Below are 17,414 nucleotides of genomic sequence, written 5' to 3' on the forward strand. Positions count from 1 at the left end.
CAGTTAATGACCTAGCACCTGCACCTAAGCATATTCTCAAGTTAGGCTAACCCCTAACAATCAACGAGAACATTGCATCAAGCATACACTCAAGCATTTGTATTTTAGAAAAATGAAGACTATGTAGTGGTACAGTAAACTAGCCATAACTAGAGATTTATAAATCCAAATGACATGAAACAAGACAATCTAGAAAGCTTATGAAATTGTCTACAATTAATTTTCAGACCTCAAAGCATGATTCAACACTTTACCAAGTCGAATTTTTTGATCAACAGAACTCTGTCCTCACAAGACAGAGAGTAAGCAAAACTGGAACCTAACTTTAAACAGCTGTAGTTTCTAAACTACTGGGCCAAATGCCCTCAAATTTTGACAGGAGCTAGATACATAATTTATCTACAACTCTTGTATTCATCACATTCACAGCAAATCAAAATATCATGGGGAACTTTCTAAAGTTCCCAGATCTATCCAGAGGGACATAATGCAAACGAAATAATTATTAACTTATGATGTAAACACATAATTGGACAAAACTAACTCTACTCACTTATTACTCATATCACAAGAACACCAGAAAGTAGGGTGTTCATCACCAAAACATTTCTTTTAATACCTTTCTTAATTTATTTAATTAATTAGAGGAAATGGTAAACATATATGAAAACTACACCATTAAATCTACAAAAATTACAGTAGATACTACATGCTCTAAGTAGACTACCATCAAAATTTCACACCATTTGAGCAAGTATAACAGCCTACACAAAAATAACAAGGCAGAATGGCTTAAAATGGCATAATTAGGAAACCTTAGTGAAAAGTGTCAAGCAATAGATTTCATATTTTTCCTAGCATCCTTAAGGTAGTAAGACATTCTCCAACAAATTTCATGGTCATTGGATTAATAGATAAATTACTAAAATTCACACAAGGATCATTCAATGATAAAAGGAAAATCTATAACTCAAAAACCATACATCCAATGACTCTCAAATTTTTACCAGAGCTTCTACTAAGCAAGAATAGCTTACCCACAAAATTTCATAATATTTGGATCACAGAAACTCAAGATATAATTCAAACAAGTTTGCATGCATTTGAAAACACATTTCAAGTTCCTATTTAATTCATCCAAAATTTCGACATCATATGCTCATATCATATTTTTCTTAAATACTAGACCTCACTGTGAGTCTAACAAAATTTGAATCGCACCATTTGAATCTACACATTTGGAGTTACAAAATTTACAAAACAGCATTCAAAACTGGAAATTTGAACTATCCTTATGAACACATAGTCACTGACGCGTGGGACCTAGGTGTCAGCCGGACCCGTATGTCAGTGAGACAGAACAGGGGAGGCGGCTTCGACGACGCGGAACACGGTAAAGCTCGCCGACGGCGACTCCTCCGGTGAAATTGATGGCACCGGCGTGCTCCCCACAACGATGTGCACCCATCCATGCCCTCACTTCAACCTCTACCGAACCCTAGCAAGGACGACGGCGTGCATGGCGGATGGCGGCGTGGTCCGATGGTGCTCCGGCGAGGTCTGGCCCTATAGGGCGCGGCTAAGCTCGGTACGAGCTCCTAGGGCATGCGGGGAAACTACTAGAAGGAAGAAAAGAGGACGAGATGGCTCCTAGCTACCCCGACTATGGCGGCCTCAACTCTGGCGAGGTCACGCCCATGGCGGTGACGGTGGAAGTGGCCAATGCGCCCTTACCAAAGCTCAAACGGCTCGGCTAAGAGGTGGAGGACATAGAGGAGGACACGGTGGAGCTTTGGGCGGGAGTTGGCTAGTGGTGGTGCCACGGTGAGCAGGCGCGAGCACGGTGGAGCCAATGGCGACAGCGGCGGCTTGTACTTTTCTGTGCTCCGGTCGCGCACGAGAGGAAAGAAATGGCTGGGAGTGAGCGGAGAAGCAACAGGCGCCCTCCTCTTCATGCTGGCCAGCATGCAGCGCGGTCAGGGCCAGCCGAGCATGTGGCGGCCACACGGCGGCCACCTTCTGGCCTCGGTCGGCCATGACCGGTCTGAAATTGCTTTTCAGGTTTCAACAGTACCGACTGATAGGCGAAGTTTGACACTGATTCACTCCTAATCCGTGATGATATAGCTCAAGGTGTAATTGACAAAGTTGAACATCTACATGTGAACTACAACTTTTATAATTGTAGCTCGAGCTGCTTTGGCTTTGTTTGCAAACTATAGAGCTCTAAACTGGGGTACATGAAAACTGAATTTCAATACAAGACTTAGAAATTTTTCTAAGTGTTGGATCAGCTTTCAATTCTGAATTGTGGGTCCTTTTTGAACATGTTGTGCACATTTTCATGACTTGGCTTCTAAACAAAGTTTGTTCCTTATAAAATTTGCTACAACTTTGCTTTAGGTCGCTCAGACATGCAAACACTCTAAGCTACACGTTTTGAATAGTCAAACAAAAGGGTTTAGGGGTCAAAACAAGTCAAACCACTTTTTGAAATCCTATTTAGGCAACATGATCAATATGAACAATGTTCCAAATGCCATTCTAGGTGTCACTAAGTTGTTTAAAAGAATTATTAGCCACACCACACCTTGGTCACACAAGAATCAAGCATGGTATGTACTGAAATAATGAAAAGCACATGAAATGTTACAATTGTTTCATAGTCATGTTTCACATGTTTCATGATCTTGTTGCATAGTATTAACTAACCATATTTCACTAAAGTGAGTTGCACATGTTGCACTTAAGTGTTGCACACTTTTCATTTCATACTAGAAACAACACACATGAAATATGCAACATGTTGCAATGTTTCAAAATCATGTTTCATGTGATATAAGCTTATGAATGAATGAATGATGCTCATGTTCATGAAATGCAAGTGCAAATGTGGAATCCAAACACCTGGGGTGTTACAGCCCTCCCCCCTTATAAAAATCTCGTCCTAAGATTTGAAAAGCGTACCATTGTTGATAGAATTCCTTATAACCATCCCTCAAATAATCTTCTCTTTCCCATGTTGCATCGTGTTCACTACCCTGATTACTCCACATGACTTTGTAAAACTTGACCACCTGACTCCGAGTCACTCGCTCACGAGTGTTAATCACTCGGACCGGCTTTTCTTCAAAGGTCAAATCAGATTTTAACTCGATATCCCCCAATGGAACTCTCTCTTCAGGGACACGAAGACATTTCTTCAATTGGGATACATGAAAGACATTGAAGATAGCACTCATCTTAGGAGGTAATTGAATCTTGTATGCCACCTTACCACTTTGTCCAATGATTTCAAACGGACCAACATATCTCGGCGCAAGCTTTCACTTCACACCAAAGCGTTGGACACTCTTCATGGGAGAGACTTTCAGATAAACGAAGTCTCCAACTTTGAACTCAATAGGTTTTCTATGTCGATCAGCATAACTTTTCTGCCTAGCTTGAGCTGTGGCCATGTGGGTTTGGATAGTACGGACTTGTTCTTTGGCTTCTCGAACAAAATCAATTCCATAATATCTCCTTTCACCAGCTTCTACCCAATTTAACGGGGTTCAACACTTTTGGCCATACAAAGCTTCAAACGGTGCCATCTTGATGCTCTCTTGATAACTATTATTGGATGAGAATTCAGCTAGGGGCAACCATTTTTCCCATGAGCCCTTAGCTGAGATGACACATGCTCTCAACATATCTTCTAAAATTTGATTCACTCGTTCAGTTTGCCCATTGGTTTGCGAATGATAGGTAGAACTTCTTACTAGCTTAGTTCCTAATAATCCGAGTAAGTGCTCCCAAAAGCAAGCAGTGAACTGTGGTCCTCTATCCAAGACAATAGTACGAGGGATCCCATGAAGTCGGACTATCTGATTGAAGTACAACTCTGCATAGTCGATTGGACGAAAGTCTACACGGATAGGAATGAAGTGTGCAGACTTGGTCAGACGGTCTACAATCACCCAAATGGAGTTAAAATTCCTTTGCATAGTAGGGAGTCCAACAATAAAATCCATACTGATCTCCTCCCATTTCCAACCTAGAATAGACAGTGGCTGAAGTAATCCAGCTTTCATGTGCACAGCCTTGACCCGACAACAAGTGTCACACCTAGCCACATAAAGCGGCTATCTCTTTCTTCATTTTGGTCCACCAAAATTGAGGCTTCAAATCGTGATACATTTTGCTACTACCAGGATGAATAGATAATTTAGAAGAATGGGCTTAAGATATGATTTGATTTCTAAGTTCTCTATCCTTCAGAACTACCAACCTATCCTTGAACCATAACACGCCTTCCTCATCTACCCAAAAATGTTTGGTTTCTTGCTCTTTCATCTTGCGCTTGATGTGAAACACACCGGCATCTATCTTCTATAGCTCGATAATTTGACTCTATAGAGTACAACTGACAGTGATGTTGTGAAGGACTGCAGGATGAAGGAGCTTTGACAAATGGACGTCACTTTCAATCAAAGAGTGGCAATGGGATTTCCTGCTTAAGGCATCTGCTACAACGTTTGCCTTGCCAGGGTGATAGTGCACTTGGAGGTTATAATCCTTGATCAACTTGAGCCATCTTCTCTGACGCATATTCAACTCTAGTTGAGTGAAGATGTACTTGAGACTTTTATGATTAGTGTAGATGTTGCACACATTGCTAAGTAAATAATGTCTCCAAGCCTTCAAAGCATGAACAACAGCAGCTAGTTCCAAGTCATGCGTTGGATAATTCACTTCATGCTTTCGAAGTTGGCGAGAGGTATAAGCAATGACTCTACCCTCTTGCATAAGAACACCTCCTAACCCAATACCTGATGCATCGCAGAACACATCAAAAGGTTTCTTGATATCTGGTTGTGCCAAAACCGGAGCTAACATTAGAAGAGTTCGTAGGGTATGGAAAGCCGCATCACACTCGAGAGTCCAGACAAACTTCATGTCTTTTGGCAGCAACCGAGTCATAGGCTTGGCTATTTTAGAGAAATCCAGGATGAAGCAACGATAATAGCCAGCCAACCCTAGAAAACTCCAAACCTTGTGCACCGAGATTGGAGCCTTCCAGTTCAACACTTCTTGCACCTTGGTGGGATCAACCATAATTCCACCATCGGACAACACGTGTCCCAGAAAAGGTACCTCACGAAGCTAGAATTCACATTTGCTGAACTTTGCATACAACTGGTGTTCTCGCAATCTAGTGAGAACCACTCGCAAATGTTCAACATGGTCTTCTTCATTCTCAGAATAGACCAAGATACCATCAATAAATACCACCACAAATTTGTCCAACTCGGGCATAAACACCGAATTCATCAGATACATAAAATGTGCGGGGGCATTGGTCAATCCAAAAGACATAACAAGGTACTCATACAGACCATATCTTGTAGAGAATGTAGTTTTTGGGACATCCACAGGATGAATTTTGATTTGATGATACCCAGATCTCAAATCAATCTTGGAAAAGACTTTTGCTTTAGACAACTGATCAAATAAGATATCTATGCGTGGCAGAGGGTACTTATTCTTGATTGTAACTGCATTCAAGGGTCTATAATCTACACACATGCATAGGGATTGATCCTTCTTCTTCACAAAGATAGCTGGGCAACCCCACGGAGATGAACTAGGACGGATAAGGCCTTTCTTTAGAAGTTCATTCAACTGGATCTTAAGTTCGGCTAGTTCATTGGGAGGCATTCTATATGGCCTTCTAGAGATGGGCGCTGTACCAGGAAGCAACTCTATCTTGAACTCCACTTCTCGATCCGGGGGCAATCTAGGCAAATCATCGGGAAAAACATCCGGAAAGTCACACACGACAGGGATATCTACCAGAGACTTTGCTTGCACCGCATTGGTCGTGTAAGAAAGATTGATGTCCCTAGGTAGCTGTACTAGAAAACCCTCCTGATTACCAGGATCTTTGAGCATGACTACCCTAGTCGATGTATCAATAAGCACTCCATGACGGCTCATCCAGTTCATTCCCATTATCACATCGATACCTAGCCCCGGTAAAACTACCAGATCAACCTAACAACTTTGCCCCTCTATCTCAAATTGCACGTCCCCAACTACCAGCTTGGTTGGGATAGTACCACTAGCAGCCCTAATACAATAACCCTCACCCTCAACAGTATATGTTTTCTGCATAAACTTGGATGCAAATGCTAGACTAATAAAGGAATGCAAAGCACCCGAATCAAATAGTACAACTGTGGGGTGTTGATCAATCAGAAACTTACCAGCAGTCACTACCTCTCCTGAAGGAATCTCAGTAATATTAGTGTGGTTCACCTGCCCCTGACAGCCACCTTGGTAGTTGTTCTTCTTAGGGTAAGGACTCTTCCTTGCCCAGTGACCGGTCTTGTTGCAATTCCAGCATGGCATGTTGCTTGGCGACACACTGGAACTGCCCTGACTGGTAGTGCCCTTGGGAAGAGCAACGATAAATGCCTTGCAAAACCCAGTCTTGGTGGGATTCTTCTTCAGCGGTGGACAGAACTTAGAGGCTGACGCTAGAGGACAGAATGGAGCCCTCTGTGTGACTAGAGCCTTGGATTGTGAGGCGCCCGCCTCATAGGCGCGCTTACGACTTTTCGAAGCAGCATACACAGCATTGTTGTTCTCTTGCGATAAAGCATCACTCACAAACTCATTAAAAAGAGCACACTTACAATTTCCCATGGTCTTCATCAATTTGGGGCTAAGTCTCCGCTTGAAGCTAGCAATCTTCTTGGCATCGATGTCCACAAACTCAGTAGCATACCTTGCAAGGTTGTTGAAAGCCTATAGGTATTCATTCAAGCTCTTGTTCCCCTGGGTTAGCTTCATGAACTCTATATGTTTGATCGCCATGAGACCAGGAGGAATGTAATTTCCCCTGAAAGCAGACTTGAACTGATCCCAAGTGATTTGAGCATTAGCGAGCATAGTGGACCGATGATGACTCCACCAAATGCCAGCCGGCCCATGCAGTTGGTGAGATGCGTACTCAGTCTTCAGCACCTCAGTCAAGCGGAGCAGACGGAACTTTTGCTCGAGAGTATTCAACCACTCATCAGCTTGTAGAGGATCCTCATCCTCCTTGAAGATCGGGGGTTTCGTGTCAAGGAAATCCTTGAAATCACTGTATTGATTTGGTTCTGGTCCTTGGCGTGGACCACGGCCATCCCGATTCGCAATCGTATAGAGAGCCTTGGCCATAGTGCGCTATCCTTCCACAAGCATTGCTATTAATTCCATTGGTGTGGGTGGTGGTGGCGGTGGAAGATCATCATCATCACCCGCACCGGTGGAACGAGTACGAGGCATCTGCACAATGCACAACCAGTAATTATTGATGATGTTAGCACATTGGAGAGGAACAATGTAATTGTGCCAAACTGAATTTACTGACGAGAATGAAAACTTCATACAATAAACAAAGGCAATAATTCATTCTTCAATCACCACATCATCAAGTAGATTACTAGCGCCATACGCAGTGCATTCCAACATGACAAGTTTTAAACTTAACCATTACGATACGCATCCCGAAGGGAGCGAATTAAAGTACATTACATACCGAGTTCGAATTTAAAAAGGTACATCCAACATCAGTCTTCATACTTAAGTTCATTACATCAATGACTGCAAAAGCTTAACTAGTGAGACTTGCTAACGAACTACTCGTCGAAGTGATCGCTGTCCACATCGGAGACACCTTGGACTTCTTCTGGGTCTTCCTCTTCTTCTTCATCTGCAGGCACAGCTGCATTGTCATCCATCTGTACATCCTCTTCTTTGTCATCGGCCTCAATCACTTGAGGTCCACCCACATTTGGATACCTTGGTATGGGGCGAGGAATAGGAAATAGACGGTTGTGCAGCTGATGGTGCTCAACCTGAAGCCCTTCAAGCTGGTCTTGTAGTGCTTGCTCCCTTTGAAAGGCGTTGTGGTTAACCAAAATCCAACCCCTATGTCTTTCTTCTGCTAACTCTAAAGCTGCATCTCTGTGATGGGTCACATGATCCAATTCTTGTGCAGCCTCATCTCTATCAATAGTGAGGTTCATCAGCTGGTTATGAAGCTCGTCTCTCTCGCGTGCTGTTTGACCCCACTGTTGCAGATGATAATTTGCAATACCGTGAATCTCCTCAACTTCTTGCTGAGCTCTCCCACATGCATCCACCCTACAGCGATACTTGCGGGCACGCAACCTAAACTTGTACTGGGCTTCCATTGCCTTGCCAGCTTCATCTAGCGCACTTGAAAGGGTGTTTTGCCTGACTCAACAAAGCTTCAAGACTGCCATCATAGCACTCATTCTAGCGTTGTCGCTCTGCACACATTCGCCACGGCCTCGAACCAAGGCCTGACCAACGTCCTGCGTCCACTCAGCCTTAGTAGGAGACACTCGGGGAATGGATGAAGCAGGTCCACCCACTAACTCATCCCCGAAGCTCTATGCTATATCCATCAGCACATCAAGGGCAGCAACCTGAGCGGCTTCCCATGGGCTTCGTCCATCAGTCTCAATGCTCCACCCATGCCACAACGGTCTTGTGGGGTTTTGCGGCACTACAAAGGTCATGACATACCATGGTACATCTCCCAATGGTACCGCCTGCCTCCATGTGTAGTTGGGTGCCTCTGGGTACCCAACTGAACTGAGCACCCTCTAGAGCAAGGTGGGAGTACCAAACTGGTCCAAAAAGATGCTGCTACCTGTAGGAAACACGAGCGCGGCCATCTGTATCAAAAAAGGATGCAATTCATGTGAGAGGATTATTTTGCTAAGAGATTGCACTTTACACTTGGGATAAGCAATTATAAGGGAGGGAGTAATGCAATATGAATGACATGAGTGAATATGATGTATGCGCGTTCCGTACGTCCTCACAAACCTATGAAAATTTAAGCTTTAGCAGAATATATGGTGGCATACATATGTTCTCTCAATTAGCGGGAACTAGTCGATCTACACGGTGCGTTGTTAGCGTACCTGCAGAAACTTCATTGCAGCCCAACCCAACAAGATATAATGCTTATAATCACAAGTAGTAACTAAGATACTCTCCATATATACATCCCCCGATATATATACCTCGGTATCCAAACTACCCGACAAATGTACCCACAATTAAGTACCTTCATATATACATGTATGCAACATGTAAATACTCTAGTAACCACAACTAGCTCTCCCCTAGACCGATGGTTGGACGGTCATGCTCTCGCAACTCACACTTACCTTAGCGTAGAGGCAATTGATCCATACATTACCATTCAAACGAATGACACCCATGCAATATCACGCCGCATGGACGACGAAATAGAAACAATCAATTCCCCCAAGTTAGTAATTATATATAAGCCACCTAGAAGTCCTTAAGTGGGCTATAAGGGATGTGATCACCAGTATACCATAAAAATTTTGATTTTTGAACACTTATATATAACTATGAGTTGGAAAACCGTTTTTACAACAAAAGCTTTTGTTTTAAATAGCCGTAAGACATGTTTAATGTTGAATCTAGCTCTGATGCCAGCTGTCATAGAACCGACCAATTTATAAGAGCATAAGTACAAAAACAATCGCTGAAACGATCAAATTCTCGAACTTGAGCCCATATAAACCCGGTAGTCAACTGAAATCTCGAAGGATTTCAAACCAACTTGCATACAACCAAGATCATAGTAATTCAACATAACATATCATACGTTACAACATTTCATAGACGTTCGCAAATAGATTACATCATCACAGAGTCATCGTTATTACAAAACAAGTCTTGTAAAACATGCGGAAGCAAATAGTTTAACTTACACACCCGAGTTCAACTACAAATACTGGTTCGCTGATGACAGCCCGCAAAAGCATTCAGATAAGAGAACCGAGATCATGCCCATGATCTAGTCTTCATCACCCACCGGGTGGAGACAATACTTACAGAATCCCTAATATAGGAGGTCATCTGCAACAAGAGGGAATAAACACTGAGTACGGGAATGTACTTAGCTAGACTAACCCATCCAAAACCAAACAAATGACACCAAGGATTATGCATAGCTTAATGTAGTGGATCTGGCTGACACTTTCTTTTTGCAGAAAAGCATAAGTAATAATGATCAACTCTTAACCTGAACTAGCAGTGACTTTTAGCCATTAACCTGTCAACTATATTAGCACCTGTACTAAGCAATCATTTTATCAGGGTGCAAACATTAATAACCATATCAGGTATTCATTATGGCAACCTTATCATCATCATCCATTTAACCATATCATTAAATTAATTGAATCTACGTTGCCACTGCTCAGTCAAGTTCTCACTATCCGGGAGAGACGACGATTCAAATCGATTCCTATCCAGCTGGAGGGGTATTCCTAAACACAAACCCTGCTTCCCCCGTCAGGGTCACAAACGAGTCACCTTTGGTACAACTCAGGAGAAAAATAAAAGAAAAGACGCGGGTCCAGGCCACCCTGCATTCTCAGAGAACCACTCTGCTAGGAAGTGCAGGATTTTAAGCACCTGACTCCCCTTGGACTTATGCCAATGGTTCTCCGCACATCCTTACTACCTCCAAAATGCATCCAACCCCCACAGATCCTGGCCTGAGTTGAGCTACTTGGCTTCGCGGTCGGAACGACTTATCCGGCCAGCTAAGTGTTAGGCTACATTCAACATGACATGAGGACGTACAACGTATCGGTCCTTAAATGACTTAGACGGAGTCACTATGTCCAAACCTACACAAGACTCCGCCCGGTCTTAATTCATTATTAACATGGTTCTTTTCCACGATAGCAAATATAGCCAACGATGATCCACCTCATCCTAAAGCTCGTAGGTGACAGAAAATCACCTGACTTCTACCGCACTAAGCATGGCTAAGCATTTAACTCGTTCCTGAACTTAAATAGGATTCCAGTGCGACATCTGGACAAGGAGGGATATATAATGCAGCAATTGGTTCCAACCAATTCCTATACTTAATGCATCATCAACGAATAAAAGATACTCAATGTATTTGTGAAAACATGGGAGGCTTAATATGCTCCGGGGCTTGCCTTTCAGGAACGAGGAAGGCTGGTGGTTAGGGCACTAGGGCAACTTCTCCGCGGCGGCTGCTTCGTCGGCTTCCTGCACCTCGGGCTCCTCCTCCTGGTTGGCTCCCTCGAACTCCGGCAACGTCACTCCCTCTGGCACACCTATTGCATGAATGCGCAGGATAAATATCATGGATGCACATGAACGAATGTCAGGGATGCTCGGGGAATGCACATGTTCACTGTAGTTTGCATATTCCAACTTAAGCCCTATTCAAATCACTTTTACTTACCAAGTTTATACAACCTAATGTATAATTGCTCATCTTCAGTTAATGACCTAGCACCTGCACCTAAGCATATTCCCAAGTTAGGCTAACCCCTAACAATCAACGAGAACATTGCATCAAGCATACACTCAAGCATTTGTATTTCAGTAAAATGAAGACTATGTAGCAGTACAGTAAACTAGAAATAACTGGAGATTTATAAATCCAAATGACATGAAACAAGACAATCTGGAAAGATTATGAAATTGTCTACAATTGATTTTCAGACCTCAAAGCATGATTCAACACTTTACCAAGTCAAATTCTTTGATCAACAGAACTCTGTCCTCACAAGACAGAGAGTAAGCAAAACTGGAACCTAACTTTAAACAGCTGTAGTTTCTAAACTACTGGGCAAAATGCCCTCAAATTTTGACAGGAGCTAGATATATAATTTATCTACAACTCTTGTATTCATCACATTCATAGCAAATCAAAATTTCATGGGGAACGTTCTAAAGTTCCCAGATCTGTCCAGAGGGACATAATGCAAACGAAATAATTATTAACTTATGATGTAAACACATAATTGGACAAAACTACCTCTACTCACTTATTACTCATATCACAAGAACACCAGAAAGTAGGGTGTTCATTACCAAAACATTTCTTTTAATACCTTTCTTAATTTATTTAATTAATTAGAGGAAATGGTAAACATATATGAAAACTACACCATTAAATCTACAAAAATTATAGTAGATACTACATGCTCTAAGTAGACTACCATCAAAATGTCACACCATTTGAGGAAGTATAACATCCTACACAAAAATAACAAGGCAGAATGGCTTAAAATGGCATAATTAGGAAACCTTAGTGAAAAGTGTCAAGCAACAGATTTCATATTTTTCCTAGCATCCTTAATTTACTAAGACATTCTCCAACAAATTTCATGGTCATTGGATTCATAGATAAATTACTAAAATTCACACAAGGATCATTCAATGATAAAAGGAAAATCTATAACTCAAACACCATACATGCAGTGACTCTCAAATTTTTACCAGAGCTTCTACTAAGCAAGAATAGCTTACCCACAAAATTTCATAATATTTGGATCATAGAAACTCAAGATATAATTCAAACAAATTTGCATGCATTTGAAAACACATTTCAAGTTCCTATTTAATTCATCCAAAATTTCCACATCATATGCTCATATCATATTTTTCTTAAATACTAGACCTCACTGTGAGTCTAACAAAATTTGAATCGCACCATTTGGATCTACACATTTGGAGTTACAAAATTTACAAAATAGCATTCAAAATAGGAAATTTGAACTATCCTTATGAACACACAGTCACTGACGCGTGGGACCCGGGTGTCAGCAGAACCCATATGTCATTGAGACAGAACAGGGGAGGTGGCTTCGACGGCGCGGAACACGGCGAAGCTCGCCGATGGTGACTCCTCTAGCGGAACCGACAGCACCGGCGTGCTCCCCACAACGATGCGCACCCATCCATGCCCTCACTTCAACCTCTACCGAAACCTAGCAAGGACGACGGCGTGCATGGCGGACGGCAGCATGGTCCGACGGTGCTCCGGCGAGGTCTGGCCCCATAGGGCGCGGCTAAGCTCGGTACGAGCTCCTAGGGCATGCGGGGAAACTACTGGAAGGAAGAAAAGAGGACAAGATGGCTCCTAGCTACCCCGACCATGGTGGCCTCAACTCCAGCGAGGTCACGCCCATGGCGGTGATGGTGGAAGTGGCCAATGTGCCCTTACCAAAGCTCAAACGGCTCGGCTAAGAGGTGGAGGACGTAGAGGAGGACACGGCGGAGCTTTGGGCGGGAGTTGGCTGGCGGTGGTGCCACGGCGAGCAGGCGTGAGCACGGCGGAGCCAATGGCGACAGCGGCGGCTTGTACTTTTTTGTGCTCCGGTCGCGCGCGAGAGGAAAGAAATGGCTAGGAGTGAGCGGAGAAGCAACAGGCGCCCTCCTCTTCACGTCGGCCAGCGCGTAGCGCGGTCAGGGCCAGTCGAGCGTGTGGCGGCCACACGGCGGCCACCTTCTAGCCTCGGTCGGCCATGACTGGTCTGAAATTGCGTTTTAGGTTTGCGTTTCAGGTTTCAACAGTACCGACTGACAGGCGAAGTTTGACACTGATTCACTCCTAATCCGTGATGATATAGCTCAAGGTGTAATTGACAAAGTTGAACATCTACATGTGAACTACAACTTTTATAATTGTAGCTCAAGCTGCTTTGGCTTTGTTTGCAAACTACAGAGCTCTAAACTGGGGTACATGAAAACTGAATTTCAATACAAGACTTAGAAATTTTTCTAAGTGTTGGATCAGCTTTCAATTCTAACTTGTGGGTCCTTTTTGAACATGTTGTGCACATTTTCATGACTTGGCTTCTAAACAAAGTTTGTTCCTTATAAAATTTGCTACAACTTTGCTTTAGGTCGCTCAGACATGCAAACACTCTAAGCTACACTTTTTAAATAGTCAAACAAAAGGATTTAGGGGTCAAAACAAGTCAAACCACTTTTTGAAATCCTATTTAGGCAACATGATCAATATGAACAATGTTCCAAATGACATTCTTGGTGTCACTAAGTTGTTTAAAAGAATTATTAGCCACACCACACCTTGGTCACACAAGAATCAAGCATGGTATGTACTGAAACAATGAAAAGCACATGAAATGTTACAATTGTTTCATAGTCATGTTTCACATGTGTTCATGATCTTGTTGCATAGTATTAACTAACCATATTTCACTAAAGTGAGTTGCACATGTTGCACTTAAGTGTTGCACACTTTTCATTTCATACTAGAAACAACACATATGAAATATGCAACATGTTGCAATGTTTCAAAATCATATTTTATGTGATATAAGCTTATGAATGAATGAATGATGCTCATGTTCATGAAATGCAAGTGCAAATGTGGAAGCCAAACACCTGGGGTGTTACACATGGCAAGCTGAAACAACTTGTTGGTAGTGTTAAAATCTTTATAATCAACAATATCATGAATTTCATGTCTCAAACCATCATAAAAATGACACACTTTATCCTCCAGATCCTCCTCTATCCCACAACGAATCATGCCCTTTTGAAGCTCTGCAAAATATTCTTGAACGGACATATCTCCCTGTTCTAAGCGCTATAATTTTTTAAACAAATCTCATTTATAAGAAACAAGAACAAATCTATCACGCATCCCTTGTTTTAAGTCTTCCTATGAATCAGGTTTTTGTTGCAAAGAGGCCCACCAGATTATAGCAAAATCTTTAAATTCACTAGTGGCTTGTCTAACATTATGGCAATCAGGTACAAGATGGGAAGCAAATTTTTGTTCTATTGTCATCTCCCAATCTAGGTATTCCTCAGTATCATATTTCCCATGGAAAGGTGGAATGATAAATTTAATTTTAGCATAAGGATCATCGTTACCTTGATTGTGCCAGTTCTTATTACCTCCCATACCTATTTTATTCTTGAGGAGTCGTCTTCTACGCAGGCAATTTGCGTTGGTCTTAATGTGGTCCAGCAAACCATTGGAACCATAAACAACATCCTCCTCCAATTCTTGAAAATCATCATCGTCATCCTCCTCGTCTTTATTATCGTCGGGCATGGGAAGATTGGTCTCGAGCTATTGAATCTACCCTGTTAGGGTGGAAACTCGCTTGTCCACACTCTCAATAGAATGATGTTGTTGATAGAATATCATCAACAATCCTCCGAGGGGTATCCCACGAAGGTAGATTGATCAGCAGAGGAGCGTGAGATCAAGAACAAGAAGGCAACAGAGACACACGAGTTAGATAGGTTTAGGCCGTCAGTATGATGTAATACCCTACTCCTATGGTCTGTTGGTTTGTATTAGCTATCGTATGATATTGCATGAATTTGGAGGGGGTCCCTACCCGCCTTATATAGTCTGGGGAGCAGGGTTACAAGTCGGTTAGATCTGAGAGATAACCGGAAAGTAATAACTGATTACAGGAATCTTGGGATCATACATATCCTAACAGATCTATAGTAGCTTTAGGATATCTTCCTGGTGCCTTGTGGGCGTTGAGCAGAGTCGTGCCCCATAAGGCTTCGTCTTGCGAGCTGGGCCACCCCTGGGGGCATAGCCCATGTGGTCTGCCATGGGTATCTAGGGTCGTACCCCCCATAGCTAGTCCCCGAGCGCCTTGTACCCATTATGCAATGCCGTCTTGAGCTCATCCAAGTAGGTGCGAATAAAGCCGAGCAGTCAAACTCATGCTCCAACCACCGTGATGAGTTGCCGAGTAGCGTGAATCGTCGCCGAGCAGCATGAATCGTCGTCGAACAGTGTGAACCATCGCCGAGCAGCGTGACCTATCGCCGAGCAGTGTGAACCATCGCCGAACAATGTGAACCGTCGCTGAGCAGTGTGACCTATTGCCGAGCATTGTGACCCAAGTATGGCTTGCCATAAGGGTGTAAGGAGCTCAAGTTCTAAATCGAAAATTCCTTTGCAGTGGACCAAGTGTGTCCACTTAGAGTTCGACCACGGTAGTAGGAGTCAATCTTCTTCTATAGTCATGTAGTATTCGAGAGAAAAAAATCCTGCACATTCACCGTGAGGTGAAGTGTGCCCACTTAGTCCTCGAGCCTGATAGTAGATGATGTAGTCATGTGGTGTCAGGGTCAGAAAGTAGAAGAAACATAGAAAACCAGCCAAACAGGCAGCCAGTCCCCGGGCGTGACCCCAAAAGAGACAAAGCACATTCACTGCAAGGTGAAGTGTGCCCACTTAGTCCCCGAGCCTGACAGTAGGTGATGCAGTCATGTGGTGCCAGGGTCAGAAACTAAAAAATAGTCAAAAACTAGCCAAGTAGGCAGCTAGTCCCTAGGCATGACCCAAAAAGAGACAAAGCACATTCACCGCAAGGTGAAGTGTGCCCACTTAGTCCCTAAGCCTGATAGTAGGTGACGCAGTCATGTGGTGCTAGGGTCAGAAACAGAAAAATAGTCAAAAATCCGCCGAGCAGGCAGCCAGTCCCTGAGCTGCTAGCGGAGATATCGGAGAAATCAAACCATGGAGAAGAAACCAGAGTAATGGCTATATAGTGTCGGTTACTAAGCCTCAATAAATGGCAGAGAAATCGGCGATTATTCGGCGAGTAGCAACTGACGGCGTCGATAAATGGGCAACGTGGGCTGCGGTTGCACAAAAGCCCACGTTACGGCCCACCTTGATGTAGTGGAGGATTTGGAGAGACGCAAATCATGGGAATGGTTTCCCAAAAACCCTCGACTATGAGGAGGAGGGGAAACGCTTTTATAACAGCGCCGCCGCACCCCGTGCTCCGACCTTTGCCACTTCGTCTTCCTCCAAAGCTCTCGCATTTCTAGATTCGCATCCATAGTAGCCTCCACCGCCAAACCCTAATTGATTCCGAGGGATGGCGCCGAAGAAGGGAAATGCCAAATCAAAGAAGACGAGCCCGAAGAAAGCGGGAACCGAAACCCGGCGTGACGAAGAGTGGGTGTCGTTGCGTACGGGAGAAGCGGAGTTGAACAGATTGGTGGAAGCCGGCGTTCACCCTGACCGCGTAACCGCCGGATGGCGGCCAGCCCATGGTGAGCCCTTCCCAATGCCTAACACCGATGAAGTTGTAGTCTTTTAAGATTATTTCTGGCGTGGGTTGGGATTTCCTGTTCACCCATTCCTTAGGGATTTGATGGAGCTTTGGGTGGTTAGTTTATGCAATCTCCACCCAAATACCATATTGCACCTCTCAATCTTTATCCATTTCTGTGAGTCATTTCTTGGGGTTCTGCCGCATTTCAACCGCTTCGGACACCTATTCTGGTTGAAGAAGAAAGGCAGCGATGGCTCCAAGGTGGTTGGTGGCGTCTATTTGTAGCTCCAGGATGGAATGGCCAATGAGTATATCAACATACCACTGAACACTTCTCTGAAAGGGTGGAATTCCAAATGGTTCTACATGAAATAGAGCCACCCTGCAATCCGCTGCAACGTCCACCATATCTCAGAGAACTAGAGGAGCTGGTTGGAGAAACTGAACAGTGTTAAAATG

The sequence above is a fragment of the Miscanthus floridulus genome, chromosome 2, assembly GCF_019320115.1.
Source record: "Miscanthus floridulus cultivar M001 chromosome 2, ASM1932011v1, whole genome shotgun sequence".
Lineage (NCBI taxonomy): Eukaryota > Viridiplantae > Streptophyta > Magnoliopsida > Poales > Poaceae > Miscanthus > Miscanthus floridulus.